Source organism: Impatiens glandulifera, chromosome 4 (genome assembly GCF_907164915.1).
Source record: "Impatiens glandulifera chromosome 4, dImpGla2.1, whole genome shotgun sequence".
NCBI classification, from domain to species: Eukaryota; Viridiplantae; Streptophyta; class Magnoliopsida; order Ericales; family Balsaminaceae; genus Impatiens; species Impatiens glandulifera.
Window position 1 is genome coordinate 14,582,351 of NC_061865.1, and position 15,033 is coordinate 14,597,383.

General features: G+C 33.9%; 1 long non-coding RNA gene across 3 annotated transcripts; it reads left to right on the forward strand.

Moving 5' to 3' along the window:
* Positions 1-2,072: 2,072 nt before the first annotated feature.
* Positions 2,073-6,570, forward strand: LOC124936693. 3 transcript variants are annotated; one of them, XR_007099142.1, is made up of 7 exons: positions 2,073-2,376; positions 2,512-2,644; positions 3,044-3,268; positions 4,047-4,320; positions 4,711-4,804; positions 4,888-4,977; positions 6,245-6,570. It is a non-coding gene; the product is annotated as an uncharacterized LOC124936693 (long non-coding RNA). The 3 variants fall into 3 exon arrangements; XR_007099141.1 differs by having other exon boundaries at positions 2,073-2,309; XR_007099143.1 differs by having other exon boundaries at positions 2,073-2,309; positions 3,044-3,205.
* The last annotated feature ends 8,463 nt before the right edge of the window (positions 6,571-15,033 follow it).

A 15,033-nucleotide genomic window follows, 5' to 3' on the forward strand; every position in this document is an offset into this window, starting at 1 on the left:
GCAACAACATTTATCAATTTTATTAGCAAAATAGTCCAGGAAAATAAATAGTAACAGGCCCTAGCAATAAAGGAAATTGGATGAAATGACCGCATTTTAGGAAATGATCCCGGGCCTCGTCATGTTAGCAAACAAAATTTGTACAAAGTTCATAATACCACAAGAAGCACCTTCGCGTAGTTCATAATAACACAAGAAGCACCTTCGCGTGACATCGGGAGAGGGCGTGAGGGTCCTATTTGTCAAATTTTTCTAGCAATACACTTTTAAAATTAACTATTTATAAATATATTTTAATATTTATAAATAAATTAATTTAGCTTCGTATAATCAAATAAAAATATTTAAAAATACATACTATTCTTCCAAAATTATATAAACAAACTTTTGATATTTTAAAAATTAAGTGATATTATCAACAATATAATCTAACAACATAGTAGATTATAATGGTGAAATAGACTATTTTTAAAATTATAATATATTAATATTTTATTCGATACAATAAACAAATATTTTATATAAATAAATAAAATCACTTGTATTTAAAAATAAAAGGTGATTTTTTTTTTTACAATTATCAAAAGTGACGGTGATTATGGAATATGATTATCACACCAAGAATAAACTAAATTAATAATTTTTGAAAGTTAAATTAAACCACTAATTTTATTTATTTATTTATTACACATAATATTTCTAGTTAATAATAACCATTTTAAATATAAAAAAATAGTTGGAATGATATATATATATATATATATTAATTAATGTGAGGCATCGTTATACAAAAACATAAAATAAAATAAAAAAATCCGTTGTTTACTTTGACACAAAACACATTAAAAATACAACGAGATTAATAATTTGAGAATAAAAATAAAAATATAAGTACAAATATTTATTAACGAACAACCCTACCATAAAATTTAATGTTAACACATTCAAATATCTTAAAAATATAAATAATTTCAATACATTGAAAATTAATTATTAAATTAATTATATATTTTATATTATTTATTATAACTTTTTATTATGGGTTAATTGAGTTTTGAAATTTCTTCTTTCAAATTTAATAACTTAGAATTTTTTATTTTTAAAGTTGTACAAAAATAAAATTGTATTAACAGTATAAACATGAAATATGTTGTATTTATAAATAAATAAATAATTAATTTATGTAACTAATTTAATGAATAATCACTACTTTTTAACTAGTTAATATACTAGCTTAAATGTATGAATAAGTTAAATGTATGAATAAGAGTATATACAAAATATTATTTATATATAAATATATTAGATAAAATTAATATTATTTAAATTTAATTAATTTAAAATTGATTTTAGTTTGTAAAAATTAAGTTAACATATATTTTATTTTTTCGACACCTACTTAACCCCTCCAATTGACCATAATCTTGTAACTCACACTTTGAGATTCGAACATTAGTCTTAAACATGAAATGTGAACATTTTAATCGCTACACCATTTGAGATTGTTGAAATAATTTTATTATTTTGTGTATATATATATTTTGTATTTAATATTTATTACCAATTAATTAATTTTTATATTAAACAAAAAAAATATTTATACTTTAAAAATGTAAGATAAAAAATAAATAATTTTGTGTATACTTCCGCATGTTGCATGTGTCTAGGCGATTGGGCGTTTGCATGGTCGCGGGTGCTTCAGTTATCCTTCGATTGTTGGCGATCATCGTGCTTCCGTCGATTTGTCCCGGGGTCCGTAGCATGTCGCCCCTCTCTTCCTCGTACCAATGTTGATTTATTTTTCCTTCGATAGGTAAAACATAACCAAAAAGTAAATTAATAGATAAAATTCATTTATTTAATTGTACTAATTTTATTTTATTTAAATAAGTCTAATTTTAATTATAAAGAGTGTAAAAGGTTTATATATATAGTTTATGTATTTTCAAAATTCTAATATGTTTTAAAATATTGATTAGATTATTTTGAAAAATAAAAAGATGTTGATAGTATTTTATAAAATTGAAGATTTTGTAAAATGTGAGCAATCATGTATAACCGCACAAAATGAATGAATGAATGGAGTGTACTTGAATTGAAGAAGCTAGGACTCCTCCTATTCCTATTTCTTATACTTGTAATTCTAAACACAGAGAGAGTTTGCAGTCTTCTAGGCTAGGCTAGGCTAGTGGATCCAATATCCATGTTCCCCAGTCTTCTCCTTTCCGCCTTATTCAGCCAGCCGATGACAGTGAGGGAAGGAAGCAACGCTGTTTGTTTCCACCATCGATCATGCGACAGAGAATCGAGTAAGTTTCGTTATTATTCTGTGAGCTTGAATGGAGATTCTTAGTTTTCGCGCCAATACTGAGTCAGGTTGCTTAGTTAGGGTTTATTTAGATATCTCCATTTGGAGACTACTACAACTTGAATTCATTCTGTAGCCGAAGATGTTAATTTCTTTTTTCTTCCTTCGTTTGTTTGTTTGTTTGTTTGTTTGTTTGTTTGTAGATACTTTTATTGGACGAGGACGACAAAACTGTGGCAGGGAACAACAATCAATTTTAAACCTGTGCTTCATCAGATGGAGACAGTGACCGTAAAAGTTCCGACTCTGCATTCATGGAATAAATCCAGATAGATGGTTAGCTCGCAATCATAATTTCTATATATATTCTTGCAAGTCATAAAATGTTGAATCCCTTCTCTCCCTTTGTTTGTTTGTTTGTTTGTTTGTGTAATAATCTGTCAAGTAACTACAAGTCTACATAGAAACATAGATACCATTTTTATCTGCTTTCATTCCCAACTAATTATTAACAAAGAAACTATGCAGTAGCTCTCCATCTATTACAGTCTCTCATTTTGGATTTGGATTTGTTACCTTTTGGGTGAGCCTATGTTTTCTGATTCAATTGATAGCCTATGTTTTCTGATTGACAAAAGCATATATAACCAATGGGTTTCATTGAAGATTAGCGTTTAAGCATACATATCTTTTCTTTCTGAGGATCTTTTAACTCTCTTCATTTTTTTTTTGAAGATTAGCAAGTTTGGATATGGATTTGGTGTTTTCTGGTGGTATATTGAGACCACAAGGCCTTTCTGAATTTGGACATAAAGGATTAAGTGGGGGGAGTGGATGCCTTACCTGTCTGAATTTAATGTTTTCTGGATATATATGGTAAATGAGCAAACCAGCAAGGTACGTACATAAAGGAAATGAAGGAGGGGGGACATGATATTCCCACATTGCTAGATTAGAAAGGTATTGTTATGAACATAATTGATTAGAATTGAACTTATAATTGCCGGGCTCAGTAGCATGGGCCTGTAACTCAAGCGGGGGCATTAATGTGATTGGATAATGGGTTTGAACAATTGGGTGGGGTTCTAGGTTGCTAATTGCTGGCCCGCCCATTCCAAGCGATGAGTTAGGGCCACGGGCTTGAGCGAAGGCTCGGGCATGTGCTCCTTTAGAGCGGAGGGCATAGCGCCAGGCTGGTTTCACAGAGCAGCGACCACCTCCCTCTCCTTGCAGTGGAAGGATAACGGGCCGGTGCTTCCTAAGCTCTATCAGCCCATTGGTTACTACCTAATTGGACAGTCACATTTTTTATTATTCCACTTGGGCTTTTTAAGTGATACATTTTTTGGGTACTAACTAGCATTTGAAAGATCATGCTGCCATTAGTTAGTTTCTTTCAATAACAAGAGAACAATGTACTTCTGTATGTTTATATCCCTTCAAGGATTCAATGGATATTGATATAAATCATAACCCATGAATTGTTTCATAGCTAGTAAATTAATTTTCGAATATGTCTTTAATTTGGTGGAGTTTGGCATATTATTATTAGCCTTTCCTGTCATGTAACATTTGGGTCCATGGGGACATTTAATACCAATTTAACATGCTTAAGGTGTTTCAAATGCTGATTAGAAACTCAACTTTCTCTTATCACTTAGGGGCTAAGCATAATATTAGAAATCAAGATTTACAATCTTTCTAATTACCTCATTCTCTGATTGGAATTGCATGATAGAGATGAATGTAATCCACTTTTGGGAGAAGATGCTGCAAAAGATTATATTGCTGCTACTCTTAAAGGCTAATGTTAACAATGCTTCAAGCTGGACTCTTTTCAAATGGAAGGAATTCCAAATTTGTTTGTTATGAAAGCTGGACTCTTTTCAATAAAGCTGGATACTTCAATGATCTTCTGCTATGAAAGTTTAGTTGCAAATGCTGCTGGAATTGCTTCATTTGTTTGTTGCACTTAACAAATGAGGAGATATTACGAGTTACGTTAACTGTTGGTAAGTTGCTATTATACTCGAGACCTTGCCACATTCAATGGCCCTGACCTTCTATCAACTGAAAAACTCCACCGACTCATCATCCTATCTGATAATCTAAATGCAATTTCATCATATTCAATCAAATATCATTGACTTCCAAATTTGGAAAAAAATACTCATTTTACTTCCAGAATTTGTATCAAAGGCTCCTTCTGATTTAAATAACTGATGAGTTGATTTCATTACTGGTTTCAAAATACTATCCGGGTTTAGATTCTGAAAATTTATTTGACGGTTTTTGACTTGTTTCTGGATATAGACCTAGATCCACAAGTGTTTCCAAATGGGTCTAACAACTAAAAGAGATCCTTACCCTCTTCCTAATCTTTAACTTGTTGATACTTACAGGACTTAACAAAGGACCACTTCAGAAGGGTTTGGTTTTATTCAATACGACACTCTTGAGGATTCTGCAGCAGGGATACAGGGCATGATTGGAAAGGTGAATAAAAGAAACATTTAGATTGTGATTTAGATGAAAATGCTTCAAATAGATAATATTCCAATATTTTGTGGAATGATTAGTTCTTGGAGGGATGGGTTGGCTATCTTTGCTGAATATGCCAGACCAATGACTCCACTGCCTTCGGTCGGGAACAACATTGCTGGGATGCGGTAAGACAAATTGGACTTTATTTTGCAGATAATGCTGTTAATTGTTGGCATGTTGACTTCTGATTCGATGATGAACTTGTTTCGATATTCAATAGATTAATTATATAGAATGATATTTTGAGTACTGATGGCATGGTTTATCATCATTGTTGTATCTTGTGGATCAATCTCATCCAGAATAATGACCTCCTTTGGTACCCTTTGGGTGAGCTATTCTGATTCAATTGATAGCCTATGTTTTCTGATTGTCAAAAGCATATGCAACCAATGAGTTTCATTGAAGATTAGTGTTTAAGAATACATTCTTTTCTTTCTGAGGATCTTTTAACTTTGTTCATTTTTTTTATGATTAGCGAATTTGGATATGATTTGGTGTTTGCTTGTATATTGAGACCAGAAGGCAATGGATGCTGTACATAAAGGACTAATAATATGGGGGAGTGGATGCCTTACCTGTTTGAATTTCATGCTTTCAAGATATATGTATGGTAAATTAGCAAATCAGCAGGGTAGGGTACAAAAAGCAAGTGAAGGAGGGTGGAGGTGGACATTATATGTTTTCTGGATATGTGTTGTAAATTAGCAAATCAGCAGGGTAGGGTACAAAAAGCAAGTGAAGGAGGGTGGACATTATTCCCACATTGCTAGATTAGAAAGGTAATGTTATCAATATAATTGATTACATTTAAACTTATAATCGCCGGGCTCAGTAGCATGGGCCTGTAACTCAAGCGGGGGCATTACTGTGATTGGATAATGGGTTTGATCAATTGGGTGGGGTTCTGGGTTGCTAATTGCTGGCCCGCCCGTTCCAAGCGATGAGTTAGGGCCACGGGCTTGAGCGAAGGCTCGGGCCTGTGCTCCTTTAGAGTGGAGGGCATAGCGCCAGGCTGGTTTCACAGAGCAGCGACCACCTCCCTCTCCTTGCAGTGGAAGGATAACGTGCTGGTGCTTCCTAAGCTCTATCAGCCCATTGGTTACTATCTAATTGGACAATCACATTTTTTTTATATTATTCCACTTTGGCCTTTTACCCAATAACATTTTATATTAATTCTTCCTTAGGACTTAGGGGCTAAACCTAATATCAATCAGAATTTTGAGAAACTCAAGATTGATACTTACTCTTCTCTAATAACTTCATTTTGTTAATGTTAATTGCTTCTCTAATAACTTAATAACGTGTTGTGAACAAAGAGTCTGAATACTTATCATAGATAAGGGAGGATTTTTTAACTTGGTCTATCTCTGCAAAATGTGATTGCAGGCATAATGTTGACGAATTTGGTATATATTGAGCCTCGAAGACAATAGATGCTCGACATAAATGACAATAAAGGAATGATACAAAATCCCACATTGATATATTGATTGGAAAGGTAATGTCATGAATATAACTGACTAAAATTAACATTATAATCGCTGGGCTCATTAGCATTTAACCCAAGCGAGGGCATCATATCTAAAGTTGTCTGACGAGAGAATTTCAGTTGAATTTGAGGCAAATGCCAAATAATAGATAGTCGAATTCTGGTGCTTTCTTTTCATAAGAACCAAAAGGTATGAATGGACAAAGAACTGAAGTAACAAAGCAGTAATTGACAAGTAACACTTATTATTGTTTGGTTGTTAAGGTTCTTGCTTTAATTCCCATATTGGTAGATTTGAAAGAACATCTTATGGATATATACAATTGATCAATAGTTAATTTAGATAAATATTTTCTGAATGATTTATTTCCTTATTCAGCTAGGAATATATTAGTTTATCTATTAGAAACAGAATTTTGTTTGCTGGGATCAGTATCATGTCTATACCCAAAGTGGGATCATTATTTAGGTGGCTTGACTGGATGATTGAGTAGATTTTCTTGAGAATTCGATTAATGATTTTTTTTTCATTTGGACCGGTGTCAAAACACAAAATTTTGAAGAAAAAGTTAAGACTTCTATGGAGTGAATAAAGAGTACTCATAATATAATTTATTGCAACTCACAAGAATAATACAACATATTGAAGTAGATTAGAATTAGAAGAAGCTCTACTAATGTAATAACCTTGAGTTAGTCGTTGGTCAATAATATATTGATTTTCAAAATATCTATGTGAAGATGTAATAGTTAATCATGCTGCAGGAGCATAATCATAATCAACGTCGTCATCATCACCGCCTCCTTCCAAACATGCTGCAGGAGCATAATCATAATCATTATTATCGTCTCCATCTCCGTGTTTCAGGCAACACGAATTACTCGTCATAATAATGGATTTCAGAGCTACCAGAGTCGTTGTGGATTTGGACAGAAAATGGTGAAAGAAATGAAGAAGAAGACAAATACTTGGTTAGATATAAATATCTTGGCCTTGTTTGAGTGTAGAAAACAAAGTATGTACAAGTGCCTTTATAAAGGGCTTGAGAGGAACACTCCTTTATTCCATATGACAAGTGACAATCGTGTACTAAGTATGGAGTCATTCCTGAAGTATGTGCTGGGCTTGATGTGTGATGAGCTGGCTTGCCACGTCAGAAGAAGAAATGCCATGTCAGTGTACACGTTGGAAGGGGCATGTCTTTAGCTAGGTGTTGGCTCGTGGAATTAATGTCAGCTTTTGGTGAGTGAATAGTTGGGTCACTAATCACTAATAAAAGTATGGATTATGCTTTTATGCCTTCCATGGCCATGAAAATCAAACAAATTATTCTTTACTTTTTTTTAACATCTGAACGTCATTTCAATAAAAAATTTCAAAAAAAAAAAAATACTAAATGAGTTTATGTATTTTCTTAGATAATCTTAGGGTTTAGGTAGCATGTTCTACTAATTTGGAGATTGCTTAGGGTTTAGGTAGCATGTTCTACTAATAGATACTTTTATTATTGGATGATGCATGATTGATGACAAAACTGTAACAGCGATCCATTTTTAACCACAGTACATGCTTCATCAGATGGAGATAGATAGTCACTGTATGTATGTATAAGTTCTGACTCTGCAATCATAATTTTCATATATATATAACCCATAACCCATTCTAATTCTAATTCAATTGATAGCCTATGTTTTCTTATTTGTTCACTCCTACGAATTGTCAAAACCATAACCCATGGGTTTCATCCAAGATTAGCGTTTAAGAACACATATCTTTTTCTTACTAAGGATTCCTTAACATTGTTCATTTCTTTTGAAGATTATACTTGAGACCTTGCCAAATTCAATGGCCCTGACCTTCTATTCAAAAACTCCACCGACTCATCATCCTATCTGATAATCTAAATGCAATTTCATCGTATTCAATCAAATATCATTGACTTCCTAATTTGAAAAAAAAACTCATATTACTTCCAGAATTTGCATTCCTTTTGATTTAAATAACTGATGTGTTGATTTCATTACGGGTTTCAAAATACTTTTTGGGTTTAGATTAGATCTGGATGAAAATTTCCATTGACTGTTTTGATTTGGTTCTGTATATCCTAGATCCACAAATGTTTCCAAATGGGTCTAATTACTAAAAGAGATCCTTACCTTCTTCCTAATCTTTAACTTGTGACACTTACATGGCTTAACAAAGGACCACTTCAGAAGAGTTTGGTTTTATTCAATACGCCACTCTTGAGGATTCTGCAGCAGGGATTTTGGGCATTGATAATAATCCAATATTTTGTTGAATGCTTAGCCTTTAGTTGGGAACAACAATGCTGGATATTCATACAGGACACCAAATGGGAAACAGTAAGACGAATTATACTTTATTTTGCCCAAGCCCTATCATCCCATTGGTTGGTCTTAATTGGACAGTCACTTTTTATTATTTTTCTATAAATAATTCGAGTGACTTTCTTTTAAATATTCTAAGTGTTATTATGTTTTAGTTCACATAGAAAACATAATATTCTCTAATGACTCATAGAAAACATAATATTCTAAGTATTATATGCAATGCTTCCGACGAAGAAGATAGCCTAGAAAACAATGGAGGCTAATCTTTTAGTATTTTCTCTCCTCAATTTACTAGAAACATCAATATATAAAATTGAGAGACTAACATTTAATGGAAGCAAATACACACAAGTTTCGATTAATCAAATAGGAGAGATCACATTTAATGACTCATTCTCAACTCAAGAATCAAAATTAATTTTTTTGTAAAAATCTGAAATAAACAAAATTGAATAATGAATTCATAACCTGTGTGTACCAACAATTATTCCTCCCAAAATAAAGCACTAAGAAATGAACTGAAATTGCTTCCTCTTTCACTACATTCATCAAAAACAAAGCATATAACTTAATTAATCGGAAAGCATTTTTTTCAAGATTCATCTAACAAATCATATAGCTTAATCAAAATTAAAGAAAGGGAGAAAGATCACCTGAATGAGAACATCAACAGCAAGGGTTTCAGATCGGAGGTAGTAAAACGATTCTTAAAAACCTAAACTAAACAAAGAAGATATAACCGACCAGAATCTTACCTAGACCTAAATGAAGAAGAGTTTACCGATCAGAATCTTATATAGACAAACAACGGTGAGGAAAATGGCAAAACGGGCGTGCGACGATTGGTAGTGCAAAATGACGAGATGGAGAGGGAGAGTGAATTAGGAGCAGGGGAAGCTCTCGGGTTGTTTTGATATTTTTATAGGAAATATCGATTGGTATATACGCCAATCGGTAATATAACTTATAGATTCACCGATTGATAGATCAACCAATCGACATTATGAGGGGTTTCACAGATTGGTTTTCAAACCAATCGGTACTACTGATTCCTAAACGCGCCAAAAGATCGCGCCTTTTTTACAAGTTGTACCGATTGGTTGAAACCAATCGGTGTTAAGTAAGGTATTGCACCGATTAGTTTAAAGACCAATCGGTATTATGAGCATTCTATCGATTGGTTTAAACCAATCGGTGGAAATGATCGTGCTATAAAAGAATATATATGTCATTGTTGAGATGTCTTGAATTGATGATGCAAGGAAAGAGAATATTGAACAAAAGGAAAGTATATCTTTTGATGTGTAATCTTGATTTAAGGAAATAAAATTAACACAAAAAGAAATATGATATTTTGTTATGGTAATATAACTAGGAAAGTATTGGGATAATATTTTGGAATCTATTTGCCAAAATATTGTGTTGACCTAGTTGAAGACTATTTAAAGGTGCAGTCGGACACTTCAGAAAGTCGAAGTCTTTGCCTTGAGAGCATCGTTTCCAGTCCCAGTTTTGTAACTATTAGGGTTTCGGGGGACCGAGTGTTATATAAACTCGTGTCATAACCCTAGTCTATCTTGTTGTAATCTTTGTTCTGATCTCCTAATAAGATTCTCTCTTTCTGGTGGACGTAGCCAAGTTTTATCTTGGTGAACCACGTTAAAATCTATGTTGTTCTTTATTGCTTACGTCATCTCACGCGTTCCGTTACAACAAACTGGTATCAGAGCTTCAGGTTATTCGATTGTTTGTTCTTTCAATTGAGATGGCAGTAGTAAGAATCAAGACGACAAGTTCAGAAGGAGAAGACAATGTGGCAAATCAAGACGCGAGCTTTGCTGAAACAATAGGGCTTATGGAGGTCACTGAAGTTGTCAATAGGAGCATAAATAACCATTAATATTGTCATTCCAGAGGAGAAGATAATGTGGTAGATCAAGATACGCGCTCTACTAAAACAACAAGGCTTATGGTGTTGCTGAAGTTATTGGTAGGAGTAGAACAACCGTTGAGATTGTCAATCTAGAGGAGAAGATAATGTGACAGATGAAGATGCGGGCTTCACTGAAACAATAAGGCTTTTGGGGTTCGCTGAAGTTGTCAACAGAATAAAAAACAACCGTTGGGATTATCATTCTAGAGGAGAAGATAATATGGCAGATCAAGATGCGGGCTTTACTATAACGATATGGCTTATGGGCTTATTGAAGTTATCAGTAGAAGTATGACAACAATTGAGATTGTCATTCTGGAAGTTCAAGATGCGGGCTCTACAAAAACGATAGAGCTTATGGGGTTGTTGAAGTTATCAGTAGGAGCAGAACAACCGTTGAGATTGCCATTCTAAAGGAGGTGAGTAAGTCAAAACCATTCACCTATGAAGATACTATATTCGGTTATGAAGTTGCACAATGATTTACAACAATGGAAGTATTCAAGTCAAGGTGAAGATTTATTAAGTCGACTTGAATACTTGTGGTCAATAAAGGAGCTGTTAAGTTGTTTTGGACACAACTCTAAATCTAGAAGAAAGATGTAGTAGATCATCTGGGACACCACTAGCATTGACTAATGCATCCGGACCATCTCTAACATTGACTAATGCATTCAAGCCATCTCTAGCATTGACTAATGCATCCGGGACATCTCTGGCATTGACTAATGCATTCGGGCCAACTCTTGCATTGACTAATGTATCCGGGCCATCTCTGGCATTGACTAATGCATCCGGATCATCTTTGGCATTGACTAATGCATCTCGGCAATCTCTGGCATTGAATAATGCATCCGGGATATCTCTGGCATTGACTAATGCATCTGGGCCATCTCTGGCAATTACTAATGTATCTAGGCCAACTCTGGCATTGACTAATGCATCCGGGCCAACTCTAGCACTAACTAATGCATTCGGGCCTTCTCTGGCATTGACTAATGCATCTGGGCCATCTCGGGCATTGACTAATGCATCTGGGCCATCTCTGGCATTGACTAATGCATCTGGCCATCTCTGGCATTGACTAATGCATCTGGACTATTTCTGGCATTGACTAATGCATCTGGGCCATCTCTAGTATTGACTAATGCATTTGGGCCATCTTTGGCATTGACTAATGTATTTGGGCCACATCCGACATTGATTAATGTATTTGGGCCAACTCTGACATTGAAAAATGCATCTGGGCCACATCTGACATTGAGTAATGTATTTGGGCCATCTCTGGTATTGATAAATATATCTGGGTCATCTCTGGTATTGAAAAATATATCTGGGTCACATCTTGCATTGATTAATGTGTCTGTGCTATTATGGTTTGCAACAATGAGAGTATTCAAGTCAAGGTGGAGATTTGCTGAGTAGACTTGAATATTTAGGTTACCTAAGAAGATGTTAAACTATCTTGGAGACAACTCTAGATCTAGAAGAGAGAGACAAGTGCATTTAGGTCATCCGACACCGACGAGTGCATTTGGGCATTCTGACACCAGCGAGTGCTTCTGGGCCATCTGAAACTGACGAGTGCATTTGGGCCATCCGACACCGGCAATTGCATTTGGGCCATTCGGCACTAGCGAGTGCTTCTGGGCCATCTGGCACCGGCGAGTGCATCTGGGCCATCCAGCACCAGCGAGTGCATTTGGGCCATCCGGCACCGGCGAGTGCATTTGGGCCATCCGACACCGACAAGTGCATCTGGGCCATCTAGCACCGACGAGTGCTTCTGGGTCGACATTGGCGAGTACATCTGGGTCATCCGGCATCGGCGAGTGCTTCTGGGCCATCCGACACCGGCGAGTGCATCTGGGCCATCCGACACCGGTGAGTGCTTCTAGGCCATCCGACACCGGCGAGTGCATCTGGGCCATCCGACACCGGTGAGTGCTTTTGGGCCATCCGACATCGGTGAGTGCTTTTAGGCCATCTGACACCGGTGAGTGAATCTGAGCCATCCAGCACCGGCTTGTGCATCAGGACCATCTGGCACCGGCGAGTGCATCTTGACCATCTAGCATTGATGAATGCATCTGTTAAGTTGTCTTATGACAACTCTGGATTAGAGAGAGGAGGTAGAATATTTGAGCATTGATTAATGCATTTGGGGCATTTGAGGGAATTCAAGTCAAGGTGGAGATTTGTTGAGATGTCTTGAATTGATGATGCAAGAAAGAGAATATTGAACAAAAGGAAAGTATATCTTTTTGGTGTGTAATCTTGATTTAAGGAAATAAGATTAACACAAAAGGAAATATGATATTTTGTTATTGTAATATAACTAGAAAAGTATTGTGATAATATTTTGAAGATTATTTGCCAAAATATTGTGTTGACCTAGTTGAAGACTATTTAAAGGTGCAGTCGGGCACTTCAGAAAGTCGAAGTCTTTGCCTTGAGAGCATCGTTTCCAGTCCCAGTTTTGTAACTGTTAGGGTTTCGGGGGACCGAGTGTTATATAAACTCGTGTTATAACCCTAGTCTATCTTGTTGTAATCTTTGTTCTGATCTCCTAATAAAATTCTCTCTTTCTGGTGGACGTAGCCCAATTTTATCTTGGTGAACCACGTTAAAATCTGTGTTGTTCTTTATTGCTTACGTCATCTCACGCGTTCCGTTATAACAGTCATATTGAGGGTGATTATTTAAAGTTTATTTTGATAAATTCAAAATCAGTTCAACAATAATGATAAATTTTAATTATTAATTTATATATGACATAGAAAAAAATATATGTTATAACATAAATTAGTTTTCTCAGCTTATATGATTGATAAATAAAACTTAATTGTTTTGAATGATTAAGAATGTGTAATATATTGATGAAATTAAATAAGACGTGTTAATGTTAAGCTGAAATATGTTTTCAATATATTTTTCATGATTTGAATAATGTTAGATATTAGTTTGATGTAATGTTTAAGTTTAGTTTTGGTTAAACTTAATTGGTTCAAATTTAACTGACTTTGTTATATTAACAATTGTCATTTTTTTTAGTTTTAATATCTTTCAATCTCAATGCATAAAAATATGCTTTATTCCTTAAGAATTTATACCTCGAGCTACAATTTCAAATCAATTTTGTGAAACATCAAATAAAAGTAATCAATCTTTCAATTAGCACTTGTGAAAAAAGGGTCATTACCGAGAGTACAATCTCTTGGTAATGGCCCTATATCTCTCGGTAAATGCATAATACCGAGAGTTTGAGTAGCTTTCGGCATTCATCGGTATTGTCACTCTCGATAAAAATAATTGAGTGTTTACCAAGAGATTTTGTAAATCTCCCGGTTTAAATACCAGAGAGAGAAACTGAGAAATATTTGAAAAAATTCTCGGTTTTTCTTGATAGGGGAAAACCGAGGGTTGTTTGGAAAACTCTCGATTTTTCTTGAAAGGAAAAAACCGAGAGTTGTTTGGAAAACTTAAAATTTTTCCTTTCAAATAAACCGAGAGATATTAGAAAACTATCGGTTTTCCCTTTCAAATAAACCCGAATGTTATTAGAAAAACTCTCGGTTTTTCCCTTTCAAGAAAAATCGAGAGATATTTAGAAAACTATCAATTTTCCTTTCTCAAATAAACCCGAGAGTTATTAGGACAACATCCTACGTATTATTGTCTTTCATATTTGTTTCCTATCAAAAATTTTATAAGGATCGAAATTTGTTTTACCACTATCTTTTACAGTTTGTTTTACATAGGAACCTACACAATAATTCTAACCCTTTGTAAAAAATTATGATGTGATAATCGATACGATATAGATAATGTTTCAATTCTTCAGTATTAGTTAGTTATGTTTTTTCAATTATCTTTATCTTATGCCTATTTATTTTAATTTATGTTTGTGTATTTGTGTTTTTTCGTTTTCTTTTATGTTTTGTTCTGTATGGAATTAAAAACAATTTCTTAAAAAAAATAATATGTTATTGACTACTTTTAATGAAACTCTATTATTAATCTTCGTCCTACCTATATAACGGTCTTCACAAAATTAACAATTGAAAACTAAAATAGATTATAGAAACTATATATATAATTATTTTCGAACATAATTCTCATTTTGTATGTGAAACATAAAAAAAAAAGAAACATTTATAAACATACTTTAGAAAATTTTAATGCACCTATATAATTAAGATATGCTGTATATTACCTCATTTTTTACATTTCAATGGCTAAAAGAAGATTTTAAGTATTTCTCTTCAAACAAAATAGACAATAATCAAGGACCCTTGTACTATGAGTATAGTACAAAAACCATATTCTTCTAATATATATATATATATATATATATATATATATATATATATATATATATATATATATATATATATATAT